The sequence below is a fragment of the Lactuca saligna genome, chromosome 8 (genome assembly GCF_052625555.1).
Source record: "Lactuca saligna cultivar CGN05327 chromosome 8, ASM5262555v1, whole genome shotgun sequence".
NCBI classification, from domain to species: domain Eukaryota; kingdom Viridiplantae; phylum Streptophyta; class Magnoliopsida; order Asterales; family Asteraceae; genus Lactuca; species Lactuca saligna.
This window is the reverse complement of record NC_136424.1, coordinates 131015733-131038281: the sequence shown is the minus strand read 5'-3', so window position 1 is coordinate 131038281 and position 22549 is coordinate 131015733.

Here is a 22549-nt window from a genome sequence, read left to right as displayed (position 1 = left end):
GGTCCGTGCACCCAAACTCTGTGAACCCTCAGGTTCTAACTCTGGGAACCTTCCGGTTCCAACTCTATAAACATGCACAGCATAAATCACATAGAAATAATGCAGTACAACACATCACGTACATATAGCATACAGTTTACTCTAATCACATAACTCTGGTTACCTATTCAAGGTAAAGTATAGTGAGAAGACTCACCTGGCAAGCAGAAAGCAGATATCCCCACACTTGAATCTCGAACTCGCCACCGCCTAACACGTAAGGCAAATACTCTCATGAATATAACTCTCGAGACTAGAATAAATCCTCTCATAACACCCTCTTATGGGTAAAAGACTATTTTACCTTTCTCTTGGCCCAAAGGCCACCTCGCTGACCAAACCCTAAAAGTCAACAGCCAACCCTTGGTCGAAATCAAAGTCCTCAGTCTAAGTCAACCCCTGACTGACCCTACTCGCAGAGTCAACCCTGTGTCGAGTTCCCATAATCAGAACTTCACTCAATCTGCGACCTAACTCGCCGAGTCACCCCGAGACTCGCCGAGTCCAACAACTCTGAGTCCACTCGCACACGACTCACCGAGTCATCCCTCGACTCACCGATTCTCGACTCAACCAGAGAATATTTGGGACTCTTCGACAAGACTCGCCGAGTCCAAATGGACTCGTCAAGTCCAAGGCTATCTTCAACCTACTCGCCGAGTTGTTCTTCCAACTCGTCGAGTTCGAGGCCATCTTCAAGCAACTCGTCGAGTCGCCCCATGTGACTCGTCGAGTACCACCGGTCTGAATCCATACAGAAGCGTCTCAGGCCATGCAATTGATCCAAAACATAGATCTAGTCTCCTACCACTCGTCCATCACGTAAAGTGGCAAACTTTACGTGAATCCAAAGAGATCTAAGCCGTTTGCACATTGGGGCTAGCGTTTGGGACATGTAAGCTTCACTAAACACTCCAACACAGGGACTTTCATGCTCTCTGATTCTTCTCCCTTCCAGATCTGAGGTAGCAACCTCAGATCTAACCTCTAAACTTCCCATTTCATCCATAGATAATTTCTCACAAACCCCAAAATGAAGAAACAACATAACAACAGGTCAATAACGAGATATTACCTCTAAGTGATGCCCCAACTGCAATGAAATTCGAATCCAAGCAAAGCCCCTTGCTCCAAGCCTTCAATCTTCCCAAAATTTCTTCAACCATTACTTCTCCAAGCTCCAATCCACTCAACAATGGTGCTTCTCCGTGATTTAGGGTTTTCTGGGGCTCAAGGGGTGATAAAGAGGCTGGGAGGAAAACATAGTGATCTTTATATAAGGCTCAACCCCGAGAATTAGGGTTTTCTCCACTCAGCGCCTACTCGCCGAGTCCATTACACTGACTCGCCGAGTCGGCCACTTAACACGCAACCAAGTCGCGACTCTACTCGCCGACTCCACACATGGACTCGCCGAGTCACTCTTTCCCAATTTACTCTTTTAGCCCTTCAACTCTACTCTTGATATTTCGGGATGTTACAGATTATAAGCATGGTCCTTTTAGGTTGCCTTCACCATAGAAATATGTAGGATGAATTAAGGAGAGAAAGGTTTAATTATGATTTATTAATATATTATGAGAATAATATATTAAAGGAGAAATCATATTATTTAATTAATATTAGTCAAGAATTATTTAAGAATTATTTTTGTGGCTAAAAGAGATTAATTAAACTTAAGGGACTTATTGTGTAATTATAAGATAATTACATAAAGGGCTAATGGACTCCATAGAAGTTGGAGTGGATGAACTCTATGGGGAAATCCATTAGAAATCATCCAAGGCTTCTAAAGAGGGAGTCCATGGGCTGCTTAGGGCTTAAGCAATCATATTAGGGTTTCCTAGGTGTAAACCCTAATAGCCAGCATATATAAGGAACCTTTATGGCCCCAAAAACGTGGTGAAGACTTCCTTTAGGGTTTCCAGCCGTTTTTGGTGTCTCCTCTCTCCTCCCTCTTCATCCAAGTTGCTTAGTGGTGTTTGTGACTCCATTAGAGGTGCAACACTTGAGGCACTAAGCTTTCTAAAACCAAGGATTGATTGTTATTGCTATATAACAATCAAAGGTGAGATCTAAACCCTAATTTCAGTTATAGTTTATTAGATCTAGGGTTTATGGCTTTGGATAATCAATTTCATGTTCATTAGACAAACTAGATCCAAAGATATTAGGGTTTGCATGCACACCATAGGATGGATGTATTGCTCAAAACCCATTAATGGTATTAGAGCCTAGGGCTGTTTGTTAGTATATTTGATGCTTATTTGATCGAAAATTGGCTGAAAATTGAAAATTTTGAGTTTTTCGACTTGACTTGTCGAGCCAACTGGGTGACTCGTTGAGTCCATAGTGAACTCGACGATTCCAAGCCTGACTCGACGAGTCAGAGGGTCAGATGGAAGATTTTTCGGGTTTCTTGCCTATTTTTGTTGTGGGATAATTACCAAAACGTTTTTAATTGATTGGATTCGGTTTTTTATGATATTGGGTGATTATCTTTGCCAAAATAAAAGATAATTTCATATTAATTGAATAATTACTTCCTTATATGATTAAATTTAATTATTTGAACGATTTGATGTATTATCTTGCAAGAAATTGTACTAGGTCAAAATTATATAATTGCCTTATTTGAATTGTTGATCTAGAATGTTCTTAACAAAGTTTGAATAGTTTCAAATTACTCCCTTTAAGTTTTATAGTTTAAATTTGAAGATAATAGTTTGTTTTTGAAATTTAAATAGTTAAACCCTGATGTTTTGAAATGTTTCAAAACTTGCCCTCAAATTTTGGAATTTAAAATTTTGAATAATAGTTTAATTGTGTAGTATTTAAATTCTAAAACCCTAGTATTTTGAAAAGTTCAAATTACACCCACATGGTTTTGTTAAGTTAATTAAAAGTTTAATTAAAAATAGAAAGTTAATAAAACCACCTAGTATTTTAAAAGTGTAAAATTGTGTAACATTAAAAGTCTAATATTATATATATATATATATATATATATATATATATATATATATATATATATATATATATATATATATGAGTGAAGAGTCAATCTTACCGTAGTAGGCCTCATTCACAAAGTTGGTCTATAAGGGGTGTTTAAGGAAATTGTTTATAAAATGACGATTGAATGTGTATCCACTCTTACCCACCACACTCTTGACTAGTGGAGGGTCGTTATCCGAACGGGTAGGATATGATAGAAACCTTCCATTATAAGTATAATGAAGTACAAAGTAACTACATGCTTTTACAAATTCCCAAATCATAGTTACTTTAGGCAGAGAGTGAAATTGTATGCTAATCCATGGAATTACACTGCGTACCCTTGTCAAACGTAAGTGGAGCGTGTGTGGTTAACCAACACACTAATTTGGGATTGACATTGGTGGCAAAGGGTGGCTCGATGTTTATCATAGATCAATGGAGTGTGTGTGGCTAACAGGCACATTGATTAGGTGATAGTAGCATTAAGTGCACCACGTGATTCACATGCTTATTTACACCTTGTTTGTGATCCTCGGCATCCCAGTCGCAAACTTGAAGGGCATAATCGACATTAAACATGCCATTGAAAAGTTCAATGAATCTCAAAAGATCTAGGAGTTTCAATTTGTTTAAAACTTAAAGTTCATTTTTGTTTTTCATGGTGGAAATTGGTAAATCGTCATTTACCTACCTTCAAATATTCTACAACTAGATTACGGCATCCCTCTTCTAGGTTGTAGAGTATTGTGTTGGATCCTAGCCGTGATGTTTCATTTTGGGTGTTATATCAAGGATTCTTATCAACTGACTTGAATTTTCTCCCGTTTTGTAGATGTCTGAATCTTACAATGGTCTTCCCAAATCCTTTGGAACAAGCTTTCCAAATGAAGATGACGTTCCAAGATATGATCAAGGAAATGAGAGTCATGCTTCATTTCCTCCATCCCCTCCAATTGTTCTCCCTGACCCACAAGTTCAAAGGCTTGAAAAGTTCAAGCTCACTCAAGCCCTTTTGGGAAGTAAACATGAAGATGGGAAACATTTGTGTGCAGACATCTTATAGATGAAGTCACACATTAACAGGTTAAGGATGTTGGGTGTCGATATCTCAGAGATGTTGGCAGTTGACTGGGTTCTTCAGTCACTTCCTGATTCGTATATTGAGTTCGTAAAAGAGTATTGCACGATGGTTCACGATGTGACCCTCATTGATTTGACCTATTTGCTTATTACTGCTGAATCAGCGATGATTTGGCGCACTGGTCAAGCAAACTTGATTGGTCAATCAAACTCCCATACTTCATTGGATAATGGCTACATTGAAAGTCCAGAAAAGGGTGAGATTCTCCCTTGCTATGTACCAAAAGAGTCCATTTGCTTTTACTGCCAAGAGAAGGGGCATTGGAAACGAAGTTGCCCTGTTTACCTAAGAGATCTAAGAGGTGGGAAAGTCAAGACGTATGGCTCTACTTCAGGTAAAATCCATTAACTAACTCTATAAGTTCCTATTTTTGGGTTCTTAATACATGATGTGATAAAATTTCATTTTGATGTTTTGTAGGATCGAAGAAAAGAATGGAAACATAAGGAAGAAGTGTGCTAAATCTGATCACGAAGAAATGGATTTCGATTGCATGGATTTAAAGATCGGATTTTTTAGATGCTACTTTAGAGTTAGGGTAGATTGCTAAGAAATATGTAATAGCCTAGTTTTTCAGTTGAATTGCATTGTAAGGACAAGTTTTTCTGCAATAAAATAAATTTTGAGTTTTATCTTATTTATTTATCCTTACAATGGCATGTATGAAAAAAAATTGATGTTTGTGTATTTCTATTATTTGCAAAATGGATTTGATTCTTAATTGGGTCATTTGTGGAAGTGTTGAGAGTTTACCAAATAGGGAGAGTTTCTCATCACCCAAATTTCAAGTGGATAGAATCTTGGAATCATGCAACGTGTATTGTATGATGAATGAAAAACTTTCACATTTGGGAAATTTAGACTAATTCTTTGACAAAGTGTCAATTGAAGGACTAGGAGATCGAGTACACTAGACCGTACGTTGATCAAGTCTACCACAAGAGTGACAAAGTTATTCATCATGATTTACTAAAGTTTAGTAAATATGGTTATACTTATAAGATTGAGTGTAATTCTAAGTTGATTGAAAGAGTTTCAATCAATAGCAGAACGAATAAGAAGAATCTAGTATGTAGAAAGATAAAAGTTTCTCTATTCTAAGAAGAAGGGAGAGTAACTTTTATTGTGTTTTATGATAGTTCTTAATGATTAAGAACCATGTCTCAATTGATCCTCTAAGTGAGTTTTAGTGCAATTAAATGTCTAAGAAGAGGAATCGAGAATTGTAGAAATGGTTAAATAAAGAAGTCAATCATACTTCGTTCCAATATCAAGTCTTAGAGTCAGGATTGTGACTTGAGTGAAAAGTCTTAAGTACGTTTCTAACACTTATCAAATGTAGAATAAGAAAGTTTCTTATTCTTGTACATTTGAAATTGGTAAGTTGTAATGTCTTGGATAAGACAAAAGACCAACTAGGACCAATTGAGTGAAGTGTTAAACTTGATAAGAAGCTACACTAACTCTTGAATATTTGTTTTGTTAAGAAATTTTTCTTGACAAGAGAACCTTATATGTCAAGGAGTCTGTGGGAGTATTAAATGTCTTGAAAAGTTTCAAGAACAATTTCAAGAATAAACCTAGTTAATCATCACTAGCACATGACTTGAGGTTTACCACCTATCATGTTGACGTAATTTTGTTTCTGTGCCATTCCAGATTAAGTCAACTATGCAATATGAGTTCTCAATTGGATTGCATAAAGGCAAGGCACCCTGATCAATGGAAATTACATTGATAAGGTAAGGGTGAGCTGCTTAACAACCTGGAAGAAATGGTGGGCATTCATGCTGCCATAAGGCGAGAAATCAAGATTGAACTAGTTCAATCCATATGAGTTGGATTTGTCACAAACATTGTCTTATGATTGTTGTTATGGAAAATTCACATGGATAGGAACACATACACTTTAAAATCTAAGTGTTATAAGGTTTATCTCCTTCATGAAAATGATTGTGAGGAAATGCTTTCACTAAGAGAGATTTCAAGGAGATAGCAGTTGTGTAAATTGTATTCTCAAATTCGATTATGATTACATCATCCCTCTTCATAGTTTGAATTGTGAGATTTGGCAATTGGTCTGAACATTTAGGACTTAGTAACATAAGTTTGGAATTTCTTTAGACACACATGTGAGCTTTCTAAGGCAATGATGTATGAGTTTAAGAAGCTTAGATAAAGGCTTATCAAAGCATAAAGTATTTAGAAATATGAACTTAAGGAATTCAATAAGCATTGTTTTCTGAAAGTTTAGATGTTTTCTAGATATATGTTAAAGCTAGTGGGAGCATAAGTGTTATGCTTGTATGGTAATAATCATCATGTTAGTGGGGGCATGATTATTATGTCAAGTATTGCAAGTTAGAAATATTAATTATAGAAAACAAAGATTCACTTTGTAGAGTTGTAGGGGTTGAAAAGTTGTTTTGCTATAATTAAGGGAGAGAATATTATACTTCATTTCAAATCTAAAGGCTTAGAATGTGGAATTTTAATCAAATTTAGTCAAATATATATGAATGTTGTGTTGGAATGGTTCAACATGAGGAAATTATATATATGAATGGGATAATTACATTCTCAAAATTTGGTTATGATTACGACATCACTTTTCATAATCAAAATTGTGAGAACATGGCAATTAGAAATATTATAGCAAAAGACTGGTAAAGTATCACGTCTTTATGTAAGACATTATGAATCGTGTCCCATACGCTTCGGGTATAGGATCAATTGCATATGCTATAATATTTGATCATTCTAAAATTTTCCAAATGCCTAGTTCATTAAGAGGGAAAAGGGATTAAAATCAGTTTTGACTAAAATAATTAAACAACTGTCAAAGGATAATCCAAAGTTCGTTGAGGATTGGTCGCTTGTGAGTAGTTGGAAGTATAGTATTGGATGGACCATATCGACATTATTATGAATAGATAAGATTCTATTTAGAATGAGTTGTCATATGAAAAATATGGAAATGTATCCATATTGGGAGTTGGATATTAAAATTTTATGTCTAGATTAGAAAATTTTATGCAAAAAGGATGTTCAAAGGAATGTGCTTTGAGTGTAAGACATCACATATATATAATTGTTTTGTAACAATTTCTGATAGAGTACTTAGTAATTTCATTGGCCAAGTCTTGGTGACTTTTGTGCTACGACTTTATGAAAGGATCATTGCATAAAATGTTAGAATCTAACATATTCTAGTAGTGACAAGAACCTTGCGTTCTTACACTAACGATGAGGATTAGGAATTGTGAAATGAGAATCATTGGAAAAATTTTCAATTGATATATTTCATGGACCATAGGAAACAAAGTAGGCATGCTTGGAGCATGGGACAATTGTTGTTGTAATTCAAGTAATGAGTTGATTATCCGAAACATTAAATGATAAATAATGAGTAATCAATATGGTGGTTAAATAGAAGTGTTTTATTTACTCTCACAAGTTTGGGGCCATATGGGATTATGTATTATTGTTGTGTTTCAGTTTGCATGTTTTGACTTCCAGAATAATTGGGTTATTCAAACATCCATAGTCGGTTATACGTTGGGAGTAGGTATGAAGGAAGACTGTCATGAATCTATCTGTAGATTGTCTGAAGTGTTTAAACATAGCACAAGTTTGTTGCAAAGTTCATGAGTGCTTTGATAAAATTAGAGTATTGGATTAAACCCACGCTCACGATAATCACTTCATGGATTTTATCACGAGTAATTATGAGACGATAATATTGTATATTCTTGAAACCGAGATGTGTGAGTTGTTACTTGCTGATCGGTTGCACATTGATAATATGTAAACACACCAGTAACTTGTTGTTATAAAACATATTGTTGTGTGTGATTTGATGAGTAGGAGCCAACAAGCATTTGAGTCAAAGTTTATCCATTCCTTTTACCCAAAGTGGGATAAAAGCGATATATGTGGGCCCCTCGATGATTTAGTGATGACACCTAAGCGCTTGGCCAAGCCGAGACTAAGTTGATGTGTTCAATTGTAGTCTGTTGTCAGTCGTCATAAATCGGATATTAGGAAACAATATAGAGAGAATGATCGAAATTCATTTCTTGTGTCTATACGATATCTTGAGAATGGAGGAATATATGATCCCTTATCTAAAGGACACACGTATCTGATAATATCAGAGTTGACAACGGCTTTTGGACGCTACGATTGCTGATCAGGTTATGAAGTTATGCAAAATAGTTATTAGACTTATCCAAGTGGGAGATTGTTGGATTAGTGTCCAAGTCCATAACTATTTTGGTATGTACTTGACCCGATTATGAGCATGGTCCTTTTGGGTTGCCTTCACCATAGCAATATATAGGATGAATCAAGGAGAGAAAGGTTTAATTATGATTTATTAATATATTATGAGAATAATATATTAAATGATAAATCATATTGTTTAATTAATATTAGTCAATAATTAATTAAGAATTAATTTTTTGGCTAAAAGAGATTAATTGAACTTAAGGGACTTATTGTGTAATTATAAGATAATTACATAGATGGGCTAATGGACTCTATAGAAGTTGGAGTGGATGAATTCTATGGGAAACCCCATGAGAAATCATCCAAGGCTTCTAAAGAGGGAGTCCATGGGCTGCTTAGGGCTTAAGCAGTCAGATTAGGGTTTCCTAGCTGTAAACCCTAATAGCCATCATATATAAGGAACCCTTATGGCCCTAAAAACGTGGTGAAGACTTCCTTTAGGGTTTCCAGCCGTTTTTGGTGCCTCCTCTCTCCTCCCTCTTCATCCAAGTTGCTTAGTGGTGTTTGTGACTCCATTAGAGGTGCAACACTTGAGGCACTAAGCTTTCTAAAGACAAGGATTGATTGTTATTGCTATATAACAATCAAAGGTAAGATCTAAACCCTAATTTCAGTTATAGTTTATTAGATCTAGGGTTTATGGCTTTGGATAATCAATTGCATGTTCATTATAAAAACTAGATCCAAAGATATTAGGGTTTGCATGCACACCATAGGATTGATGTATTGCTCAATACCCATCAAAAGGATCAACAGGGAGTACTTGGTTGTGGTTTTCAATTCCTAGGTAAATCACTTGAATCCTTTTCTTTTCTTTTATCTTTGGATCGATTTCTTCATCACCAAAAATCGCCATGGCCAATACCGCCCCTTGCTTCCACCATCGGCCGTCATTGGCCACCATATTAGGGTGGCAATGGGTGGTGTATTTTGTTGTTTTAAAAGCCCTGATCTTAGTGAAAAACAAAACCCTAGTTTGAGATTTTTACTATTTAGGCATTGAACTTTGGGTTCCTTTGTAAGCCTCTTGATTTGGGTGTAATTACACCACCAATTGACATTTTTGTCATAGCATCTTAAAGTCATTGTTTTTGTACTCATTTCCAGCAAAGAATGCCTTTCTATAAGTGCTTAATGGGTTAAGATGTCAAATTAACCCAAAAAGTCAAATTTGTGATTTTATGTAAAAACTCTATTCTGTCATTGTTTTGTAAAAATTATAGAAAAATTACGGATGGTCAGATTTAGGATCCGTCAGTATGCAAAGTTCAGGTTTTGAGTCTAATATGTTCCTGATTTTTTCCTTGACGTGATGATGGCTCCAACTTGGATGAAAGTTGTCATTTTCACTGAATGGTCAGAAATTAGTTGCATTGATACTCTATCTATTAAAATCCATAGTAAATTGTAAAAAAAATCGTATGGACATTTACAAGTAGTCCGTGGAAAGCTAAAAGACTGAGCTTCTAGAATATTGAAAAATATTGCACCGTTGACAGGCTTTGGTGGTGTTAAATTGGTCTTTAATAGACTACTGTTTCGGATCAAAATTTGGAAAATAAATCTAGTAGGTTGTCTATATGTTTAGGGTTATGAATAACTGTTTTTAATCTTGATTGCTATTATACAAGTGTTTAAAGTGACATGGTGTAATTGGATTCCTAGGATACTATTTGAATTCTACTCTACAACTCAAGGTATTTTCTCACTACATTGTGTGATGTTGTACATCCTTTACTTTAGCTTGTGTGTGATTGTAGGATATGCATGCGGGTAGTACTATGTTGGGTTAGTGTCTAGTGTTTGTAAGGTATTCACTCAAATTACTGAGGAATATGTATAGGAGCGATTGTCGTACTAAGTAGGGATTGAGCATAGCCAATGTGTCCTAAGGGCTCGATGCACCATAGTCACATGGTTCGCTAAATTGTCCACGAACCCCGAACTAGAATGAATCGAACTGGATCGTGATACAGTAGCGTACCAATCATTGTTGGTTCGCGATTTGGATCGCTATGGAAGGCGTACCTAATCTTTTGTCAAACGTCGATGGTTTGATATAGCATTTATTCCTGGTTCGCAAATTAAATAGTGTTGGAACACGAACTCGACATAGAACCTGAGATTCATCATTTGATTTCCATTAATTACTGACTTTAATTTTCACTTTTCACAAAAACATTAATAGTTCTGACTTCAATTTTCACTTTAAAGTTTGTAACATCCATAAAAATCATGATAAATTTAAACTTTTTAAAACCAACCAATTTCACAAATTGTTTACAAACATAGTTTTCAAAACATGTTCAACATTAGAGTCTCCCAACATCCTAAGTCCAAACATGAGGATGTGTACAGTCACGTCTTCACCTTCCCGCGATCATCCGATGTAACTAAAACTTAACCCAAAACTGTAGGCCAAGGACTAGTGAGATCCCCTTAAACTACCAACACATAACATAAGCATAATATAGACAACATGCATACAGAGCCTTCAGCTAGAATGCCGTACTAGCCTACAAACTATCTGAACCGCTCACAGAGCTTTCACCATGACTGGACCGCCTCACCGAGCCCTCAGCTTATCTGGACCATTCTCCAGGCTTTCGGCCTGGCTGGTATGCCTCTAGGGCCTTCATTCTATCCGGGTTGCCTTAGGTCTCTTGGCCTTCAGTCTACACTGGTCTGCCTCAACCCAACCACACATAACATGTCGACATATACATCATAGATAAACATACATATAACCAGTCAACAGACAATCAGAAAGATCTTACAGATCAGTAAGCATAGCATCATCTTATATACCAGAATACAAATCTAAAAGATCAATACATCATACTAATTACGCGATAAACCAGGATAACAATCCAATGGGTCGGCCTTAGTGCCTTCGACCCAAAAGTATAGTGAGGAAAACTCACATCTCAAACTGAATAGAAGTTGATAAGGTCTCGACTCCGAATCTTAGCTCTCTAACCGACACCTATTCCCACCAAATGACCAATTTCCATCAAAATATCAAAATATCCTTAAGGTCAAACTTGGTCAAAGTCAAAGTCAACTATCCTCACGTCATGGTCATGTATTGGTCACGTCGTGACAACAAACCCAATATGATTCCCACTCGACTCGACCCAAACTGGACAACTCATCCAAAGAAACCACCCGAGCTGGCATCACGACATGAGCACCCATTCTCACATCGTGAGCTCCAAGGGTTCTAACAGAAATGGGACTGCTCTGATTCTCAGGTAGTGGGATCTTACACCTCATGTCGTAGGCGCTGTCTGAGGCTAAGGGTCACCATTTTAATTCCTTATCCCATTAAGTCTTCAATTCCACTTCATCTAAAAGCTAAAGGGGACCCCTAAGGTCCATAAAAATGTTTCGTTTATGGCCTTGAATGCACCAAACATGATCATCTAGTTTCTAGGTCAAAATGGAAGAAATAAACTTCAAACTTGCACGCACGCCTCAAATCTATACCAACTTCTAGATTTAAACACTATAATGCTCTTTGGAATCTTAGAATCCATCAAGTTGCCAACTTTATGGATCTAATCCAATTAATCATGTAATAACATCAATAAAATGGACAAAAATCAAGATCTACCATGATAAGCAAAAAAAGTTAGAGCCTTTGATACGTATAAGGGTCCAAAAGTAGGAAAAGATAATGAGGATGTTGATTCTTTGCTCACACCAACACTAGAGCACTTACTCACTTCTTATTTTGTTCTTAGCACAAGCTATAAATGCACCCAAATGATGATGATGCTGATGTTGGATAACGTATCTAAGTCCATAACTTATTTGGTATATACTTGACCCGACCCGGCATGGTCCATTTGGGTTGCATTTCATCCGAACTATTTATGGATAATTTTATGAGAGTTATACACATATGTTTATTAATATATTATAAGTTATAATATATTAATATGAAGTTATGTTATTTAATTAGTTTTAGTCTTAAATTAATTATGAATTAATTTAGAGATTAAAAGGAAGACTAATTAGATTATGGGCTATTGGTTTTATATAGTGTGGGCTAATACTCATTTGTTAATGGGCTAGGCTTATATGGAAGTCCATGGATGATCCATGGAGCTTTCAACCCATGGATCCTTGGAAAGGAAAAGACATGGGTTATTAGGGTTTCACCCTAACCATGCACACTATATAAGCATGCTTATGGAGCATGAAATGAAAACTAGTGAACTAGTGTGTGTGTGCTTGCGTGTGGCCGAAAAATACAAAAGTGTGTATACTCTCTCAAAGTTTTCCAAGTGTTTGTGGTGATTTGTGATTCCATTTGAGGCATTCACATTATTGGTGCTTGGCCCTCAAACTCCAAAGAATCAATCCCATCAAAAGGTATGTAATCTCTTCTAACTCTTTTATGTTTAAAAGTACCCCATGGCATGTTAGATAGGTTATGAACCTTGGAAAAATTATTATTTTGCATGTATTTAGACAAACATAGATCCAAGGTTTATTAGGGTTGCATGCACACTTAGGAAGTGTTAGATTGCTCAAAACCCAACAGTGGTATCAGAGCCTAGGCTTGCTTGTTTGATACTTGATGCAAAATAGTGAAAAAGGGTTGAAATTGTTGCTGTCTGACGATTGGAATCGCCGAGTACAAGGCAAAATTCATCCTACTCGCCGAGTTGGTTCGTGCACTCGGCGAGTAGAATGAACAGAATGCAGAATTTCGACTTTTTCTACTGGAAATGGACTAGAAACATTACCCTAAACTGTTTTGGTGTTTTAAAACTTGTTTTAGTTGGTGTAATGGTTGTTCTAATCCATTTACAATAGCATATATCAAAATTCCATGATTTTATGTGTTCATATAATTCTTGAAATTTTGATAATCATGTTCATGTTCTTATGAATGTAGAAGATGATAGAAATTATTTGCTGAATTGTTTAGAATTAATTCTTGATCATTTATGTGTTTTAATGGAGTCCATAATTTGTCCTCAAGTTATGGATTTCCAAAGGTCACTTTTATTTAACACACACTTAAAACACATAAGTTACATGAAAATGAAGAGTCTTCATTTTTATGAACCTTTAATTCATAAGTTATGAAATGAAAAGTTTTGCATAGTTACAAAACTTGCCCTCAAGTTTTGGAATTTGTAAATTTTCACACACTTTAATAAACTTTAATTCCAACCCTTAGAGTTTTAATAGTTAAAATTCAACCCTTATACTATTTATAACATTAATGGTTAATTATTAAATATATGTATAAGAATAAGTCGTTTTACCGTTAGTAGGCCTCATTCACGAAGCCGGTCTATAAGGTGGGTATAAGGTAGTTGCCTATAAAATGGCGACTTAATGGGTGTCCATTCTCACCCACCGCTTGCTTGATCGGTGGAGGGTCGTTAGCCGAACGAGTAGAACAATGACTTTAAATCCTCATTAAAAGTATAATGATTATTACAAAGTAACTAAAATCCTTTTAATTCCCAATCTTAGTTACTTTAGGAAAAATGTGAACATGGTGCTAGTCCATGGAATTCACACTTTGTACCTTACCAAGTCGTTGGTGGAGCGTGTGTGGGTAACCGGCACACTAACTTGGACTAGTAAGGATCGCGAAGGGTGACTTAATGTTTGTCATAGATCAATGGAGCATGTGTGGTTAACCGGCACATTGATTAGGTGATAATATTAGGGGTACCAAGTGAATTAGCATGGTTATTCACACCTTGTTTTGTGATCCTCGGCATCCCAATCACAAAACTTCAAGGGCACAATCGAGATTGAAACATGCCATTGAAAGGTTCAATGAATCTCAAAAGAATCTAGGAATTTCAAATCCAATTAAACCTAATAATTCATTTTGTTTTCATGGTGGAAATTGGTGAATCGTCATTCACCTACCTTTCAAATATAATATTACTTAGATTACAGCATCCCTTTTCTAAGTATAACATATTGTGATTGGGTCCTAGCCTTAATATTACATTTGGGTGTCTTATTAAGGATCATATGTATCTAATCTAAACTTGTTTTCTTCTCAAAAGATGTCTTTCAACACCAATGCTTCAGGCTCTAACCCAACTGGTTCTTTCTCTCTCATGAATCTTTGTGGGAGGGTTATCTTTGATGGTTCCAACTTCATGGATTGGATTAGGAACATCAGGATGGTTACTCGTTATGAGGACAAAGAATATGTCCTCGATAAGGAGTTAAAAGAGCTTGATGAGTCTACTGCTACTCCTGAGGAGATCACTGAATTCAGGACTCATGAGAGAGATGCTACTAAGGTGGCATGCATCATAATGGCCACGATGACAGCCGAGCTCCAAAAGTCATATGAAGATTTCTACCCTTTTGAGATGCACCAAGATCTGATGGAAAGGTATCATCAGAGTGCTCATCAGGAGCGGTATGAAATAATCTCCTCCATAATAACTACCTGCATGAAGGACGGTGAATCCTTCACGGCCCACATGCAAAAAATGCAAAGGTATGTGGACCGTTTGCTGAAGCTGAATGTAAACATCCCTGAGGAGTTGGCAATTGACATCATTTTGCACTCCTTACCTTCTTGTTATGACCAATTTCGTATGACATATCATATGAACAAGGAGGAAGTTACCCTCAGCAAGCTTCAAGGACTCTTGAAGACCGCAAAATCCAGTCTTAAGGGTAAGGCGGTTGTTACCTCTACTACTCCTACTCCAACATCTACCCCTGTTTTCGCTACCGGCAAGGCAAAGGGAAGAAGAGGAAGCACCCTTCGAAGGGTACCAAGGGAAAGTCTCTTGAAGGCTCCTCATCGAAGACCAAGAGCGGTTCTGTCACTCCTTCTGCCATTCCCAAGGATGCTGAATGCTTTTATTGCCATGAAAAGGCACACTGGAAGTGAAACTACCCTAAGTACTTGCAGGATCTAAAGGATGGGAAAGTGAAACCCACCCACGCAGGTATTTACACTATATTGTCTAATTACTCATCATATTCTAACTTTTGGGTGCTTGATACAGGATGTGGTATTCACATATGTTCTGATTTGCAGGGCCTAAGAAGAAGTGAGGATGTGGAGCACGGGAAGATAAACTTGATCATGGGGAATAGGAAGGCTTCACCTGTTTCCAAGATTGGAGTTTATACCTTGTTGCTTAATAATGGGTTGAAATTAGATTTGAATAAATGTGTGTATTCGTCTGAAATGGCGAGGAATATTATTTCTTTTCATGCATTGTACAAACAAGGTTTTACCTTTTCGTTTGATAATGAATGTGGTGGTATTGATGCTTTCTTTAATAATGTGTTTTATTTTAAAGCATTACCTTGTGATGGTGTGTATGATACTGTGTCGATTGTAGACAACTTAGGAAATAATGTGTTTTATATTGATTCTTCTACTAGCCTAGATAAAGCATCATTGTGGCATTGTCGTCTTGGACATGTAAACAAGAAACGCATAGGCCAACTCCAAAAGAGTGGAGTCTTGGAACCATTCGACCTTAAATCGGATGATAGTTGTGAATCTTGTCTACTTGGAAAGATGAAAAAATCACCCTTCACGGGAACTTGTGAGAGGGGTGAGGGTTTGTTGGACCTAATACATACTGATGTATGTGGGCCATTCAAAACTACCACAAGGGATGCTAATCGGTATTATGTGACTTTTATTGATGATTTTAGTAGATATGGGTATGTCTACTTAATCAAACATAAGTCAGAAACCTTTGAAAGGTTTAAGGAATTCAAAAAGGAAGTAGAAAATCAATTGGGTAGGAACATTAAGATGCTCCGATCCGATCGAGGTGGTGAGTATCTTAGTACCGAGTTCCTTGACTATCTTAAGGAGTGTGGGATTGTCTCACAATTGACTCCTCCCAGGACACCACAGCTGAATGGTGTAGCTGAGAGGCGTAATCGAACCTTGTTAGACATGGTTCGCTTTATGATGAGTCGAGTTTCATTACCAATATCCTTTTGGGGGTATGCCTTAGAGATTGCCGCCCATATCCTTAATCTAGTCCCTACAAAGAAGGTTACCAAAACACCTCATGAGATGTGGACTGGGAAGGTTCCCAATTTAGACCACATCAAGATCTGGGGTTGCGAGGCTTTCGTGAGGCGTGAGACTCAAGATAAGCTTGAACCCCGAAGTGAAAGGTGTATTTTCATCGGCTACCCACAGAAATCCTTCGGTTACCTCTTCTACAGACCCAGTGAGAATGTGGTCTTTGTAGCACGAAGAGGGATCTTTTGCGAGAAAGAATTTATAAGCCAAGGAGACAGTGGGAGGCAGATTGATCTTGAAGAAATTCAAGAATCAATTGGTGAAGGAACCTCAGACACTAGCAATCAACCTGAGGAGGAAACTCCTGTTGATCCAGCTGACGAGTCTGTACCTCCGAGGCGTTCCACACGGGTTAGGAACACACCTTCGTTTTATTATGGCTTTCATATTACTACGGAAGGTGATACGTTTATCAGTGATAGTACACTGGTAAATTTGGATGAACCTAGCAGTGTTAAGGAAGCCATGGCAGGCCCGGAGTCTGCTAAGTGGAAGGAGGCTATGGACAGCGAGATACAGTCCATGTATGAAAATCAAGTTTGGAACTTGGTTGACAATGTACTAGGCCGTAAAATAGTCGGGTGCAAATGGATCTTCAAGAAGAAGACCGACATGGAAGGAAAAGTGCATACTTATAAGGCTCGACTGGTTGCGAAGGGTTTTACTCAAACTCAAGGTATTGATGAAACCTTCTCGCCGGTAGCAAAGATTAAGTCTATTAGGGTTATGCTAGCCATTGCCGCATTTCATGATTATGAAATATGGCAAATGGATGTCAAAACCACTTTCCTTAATGGAAAGTTGGCTGAGGATGTGTACATGAATCAGCCAGAGGGTTTTGTCAGTGCAAAGTACCCAAATAGAGTATGCAAGCTTAAGAAGTCCATTTATGGATTCAAACAAGCATCTCGTAGTTGGAATCTTTGTTTTGATGAGAAGGTCAAAGAGTTTGGTTTCTCGAGAAGTGAAGATGAGTCTTGCGTGTATGTCAGAGCTAGTGGGAGTATAGTTAGCTTCGTGGTACTGTATGTGGATGACATACTACTTATAGGAAATGACATTCCAACCTTGCAGGAGGTTAAGTCCTGCTTGGGAAGTGCTTTGCTATGAAGGACCTAGGGGAGGCTGCCTATATCCTAGGGATAAGGATATTAAGAGAAAGGAGTAAACGACTGATTGGACTTAGTCAGAGTACCTACTTGGATAAGGTGTTGAAAAGGCTCAACATGGAGAATTCCAAGAAAGGAGATTTACCGATCCAAAGCAATGCCAAACTGAGTAAGACTCAGAGTCCGAGTACAGAGGCAGAGATAGCTGAGATGAGCCAACTACCGTATGCTTCTGTTGTTGGCTCGATCATGTATGCTATGACTTATACCCGCCCTGATGTGGCCTTTGCTTTGAGCATGGTCAGCAGGTATCAGGGAAACCCTGGCAAGGCTCATTGGACCGCGGTAAAGAACATTCTCAAGTACCTGTGGAGGACTAAGGATCGGATCCTTACCCTTGGTGGGAGTGATGACTTGAGAGTATTAGGGTATAGTGATGCTAGTTTTCAGACTGATAGGGATAACTTCCGCTCTCAGTCAGGCTGGATCTTTACCTTAAATGGAGGGCCAATCTCTTGGAAGAGTTCCAAGCAGGAGACGGTGGTTGATTCGACTTGTGAATCAGAGTATATAGCAGCGAGTGAAGTAGCAAAGGAGGCGATATGACTAAAGAACTTCATCGGAGACCTTGGAGTTGTACCATCTATTAAGGATCCTATGGAGATTTTCTGTGACAACAATAGTTCGGTTGCCTTAGCCAAGGAATCGAGAGATCATGGCAGATCCCAACACATTCACAGAAAATATCACTTCATAAGACACAAGATTGAAGAAGGACTCCTCGTGACAAAGAGGATATCATCGGATGAGAATCCTGCAGATCCCCTTACGAAGGGACTGACGAGGGTTAAGCATTTTCAGCATGCGAGGCGCATCGGGCTGAGGGACGATATTAGTTTTACAGATTAGATAGTTTTCCTGAAGCTTGTAAAATGTAATCGACGTTTGATGATGAATAAAATTTGTGATTTATTTATGAGTAAAGTGTTACTGTCATTGTCAATTATTTACTATTGTTTCAGTTTTGCATGTTTTGACTTCCAGAATAATTAATTTATTCAAACCTCCACAATTGATCATACGTCGGAAGTAGGTATGAATCAAGATTGTCATGAATTGGGTTTGTAGATGGCTAAAGGTGTTTAGACATGGCAATGGTTGCTGCAACATTCATGAGTACTCATAAGTTATGAGTATTAGATTAAACCCACGCTCACTTGTATCACTTCATGGAATTTATCTCGAGTGATCGTGAGACGATAATATCATATAAGTCTTAAAACCTAGAGATATGAGTTGTTACCTATGAGTTGGTTGTGCATTGATTGCACGTAAACGCATCAGTAACTTGATGTTATAAAACGTGCCTTTGTGTACAATTCAACAAGTAGTAGAACAAGCATATGAGTCGAAGTTTATCTGTTTCTTCTAGAAATAGAAGCGATATCTGGGCCCCTCGATGATTTTGTGTTGACCCATGTACCGGGCCCGGTCAGAACTAAATTGATGTGTTCAGTTAAGTTCTTTGTCAAACAAATCGGAAATCAAGAAACAACTGCCAGACAATAAGCAAGACATACTTCCATGTGTTTGTCCGGCTGATATCATGAGAACAGAGGATTATGTGATCACTTGTCTTAAAATGGCGCTTCATAGTTCAGCGGAGTTTTCGAGAGCTACGATTGCTGGTTGGTTCCTGAAGTTATATAGTCAAATACAGTTATTAGACTTATCCAAGTGGGAGTCTGTTGGATAAGGTGTCTAAGTCCATAACTTATTTGTTATATACTTGACCCAACCCGGCATGGTCCATTTGGGTTGCATTTCATCCGAACTATTTATGGATAATTTTATGAGAGTTATACACATATGTTTATTAATATATTATAAGTTATAATATATTAATATGAAGTTATGTTATTTAATTAGTTTTAGTCTTAAATTAATTATGAATTAATTTAGAGATTAAAAGGAAGACTAATTAGATTATGGGCTATTGGTTTTATATAGTGTGGGCTAATAATACTCATTTGTTAATGGGCTAGGCTTATATGGAAGTCCATGGATGATCCATGGAGCTTTCAACCCATGGATCCTTGGAAAGGAAAAGACATGGGTTATTAGGGTTTCACCCTAACCATGCACACTATATAAGCATGCTTATGGAGCATGAAATGAAAACTAGTGAACTAGTGTGTGTGTGTGTGCTTGTGTGTGGCCGAAAATACAAGAGTGTGTATACTCTCTCAAAGTTTTCCAAGTGTTTGTGGTGATTTGTGATTCTATTTGATGCATTCACATTATTGGTGCTTGGCCCTCAAACTCCAAAGAATCAATCCCATCAAAAGGTATGTAATCTCTTCTAACTCTTTTATGTTTAAAAGTACCCCATGGCATGTTAGATAGGTTATGAACCTTGGAAAAATTATTATTTTGCATGTATTTAGACAAACATAGATCCAAGGTTTATTAGGGTTGCATGCACACTTAGGAAGTGTTAGATTGCTCAAAACCCAACAAGGTGTTCCAAAAGAACTCACTATGTGACTTAGAAAGTAGTTGAACCACCAACTTCCTCAAGACTTTGACACCCAACTCTCCCGGCTTGTCAATATGTGACTACATCTCCAAGATGTGACCACACCTAGACCTTGCCTTGCCAATAGGGCTTGAGTGACCTTGAACTTGTGGGTTAGGGAGAATAATTGGAGGAGGTGAAAGAAGTATGATTTCCAAAGGACATCATCTTCATTTAAGAAAGCTTGTTTCAAGAGATTTGGGAAGATCATAAATGTCTAAACCAGACATCTTCTGGGAGATATTCAAGATAGTTGATCTTAAGTCCTTAATATGACACCCAATATGAAATATTAAGGCTATGACCCAACAAACTATTTTATAACTTAGAAGAGGGATGTCGTAATCCAAGCTATAAAATATTTGAAGGTAGTTGATTGACGATTCACCAATTTCCACCAAGATAAACGAAATGAATCATTAGGTTTTAATTGGATCTGAAACTCCTAGATCTTTGAGATTCATTGAACTATTCAATGGCATGTTTCAATCTTGAGTGTGCCCTTCAGGTTTTGTGACTGGGATGCTGAGGATCACAAAACAAGGTGTGAAGTAACCATGCAAATTACTTGATACCCTTAAGTATTTACCCCTCAATCGATGTGCCGGTTAACCACACACACTCCATCGATACTATGATAAATAGTAAGTTACCCTTTGCTTACCTTGTTAAATACGAGTTAGTGTGCCAGTTAACCACACACGCTCCACTAACCGACTTAAACAAAGTGCAAAGTGTAATTTCATGGATTAGCACCTTATTCAAATTTTCCTAAGTAACTAAGATTGGGTATTATTAAGAGTTTAGTTACTTAGTATTTATCATTAATACTTTTAATTAAGGGAGAATTATAGTCTTGTCAAACCCGTTCGGCTAACGACCTTCCACCGGTCAAGGAAGCGGTGGGTGAGAGTGGACACCCATTAAACTACCATTTTATAGGCAGTAACCTTATACCCCCCTTATAGACCGGCTTCGTGAATGAGGCCTACTAACGGTAAGACTGGCCTTACTCTTATACATATATATACATATTATTAACTTATAATATTATAAAGTATAAGGGTTGAATTTTAACTTTAAAAATTCTAAGGGCTAACTTGGAATTAAAGTATTCATAAGAGAACACTTTTCAAATTCCAAAACTTGAGGGCAAGTTTTGAAATTATTCAAAACTAATTAATTCCATAACTTATGTGTTTAAAGTAGTTTTAATCCAAAAACTCTTCAAGTTCCATAACTTGAGGACAAGTTATGGAAGACTTTAAACTAATAAAAGAATTAACTTATCTTTATTTTATAACTTATGGAATTAATTAAGGTTACACATTTTATTACTTAATGAAGTGACTCTTGAACTTCCATAACTTGAAGACAAGTTATGGAGTCATAAAACCATTCAATGAGACAAGACTCTTCATTTTTGTAACCTTTGCCAACTTTTATGAGTTTTATGAAACTTAAATGTGACTTTTCATATAACTTGAGGACAAGTTACAAAAACACATTTTAGAATCAACTCTTAGATTAATTTGGATTGAAAACAACTATTTCACTCAACTTTTCTATTAATCTAAGCAACTCATAAGAACAAGATAATTCAAATCAAACTTTTTCATGTAATTAGTCTAAACCTTAAACTAATACAAAACATGAATCTATTGACAATTATCTTTGAAATTGGATTAGCATGAACATTACCACATCAAAACAAGTTTATAAGTCCAAAAACATCTTAGGGTAATGTTCCTAGTCCAATTCCAGCCAAAAAAGTCAAATTTATGCTGTCTGGGGGTCCAACTCGTCGAGTGCATGAACCAACTCGGTGAGTTGGATCAATTTGATCACTTTTTATGCATGGACTCGCCGAGTCTGATGATCAGACAACAAACAACTTCAATTTTTTAAGCAGTTTTGCAAGTATAACAAGAAAACAAGCCTAAACTCTGATACCACTGTTGGGTTTTGAGCATTCTAACACTCCTAGGTGTACATGCAACCCTAAATACCTTGGATCTATGTTTTCTCTATTATACATGCAAATAAGATCTTTCAAAGGCTTTAATCCTAACTAGCATATTATGAAGTTCTTATACTACAAAGTACTAGTTAGATAACATACCTTTTGATGTAGCTTGATGTCTTCAAGCTTTAAGAGCTTAGCCTCAATAGTGTGGAAGCCTCAAGTGGAATCACAAATCACCAAAACACCTTAGAAGACTTTAGAGAATATGAATACTTGGTTCTCTTTAGTGAAATCGGCTAGCCCTTCTTACTGTACCCACACTAGTCCTCATTTCACCAACCAAGGACATCTTTATATAGTA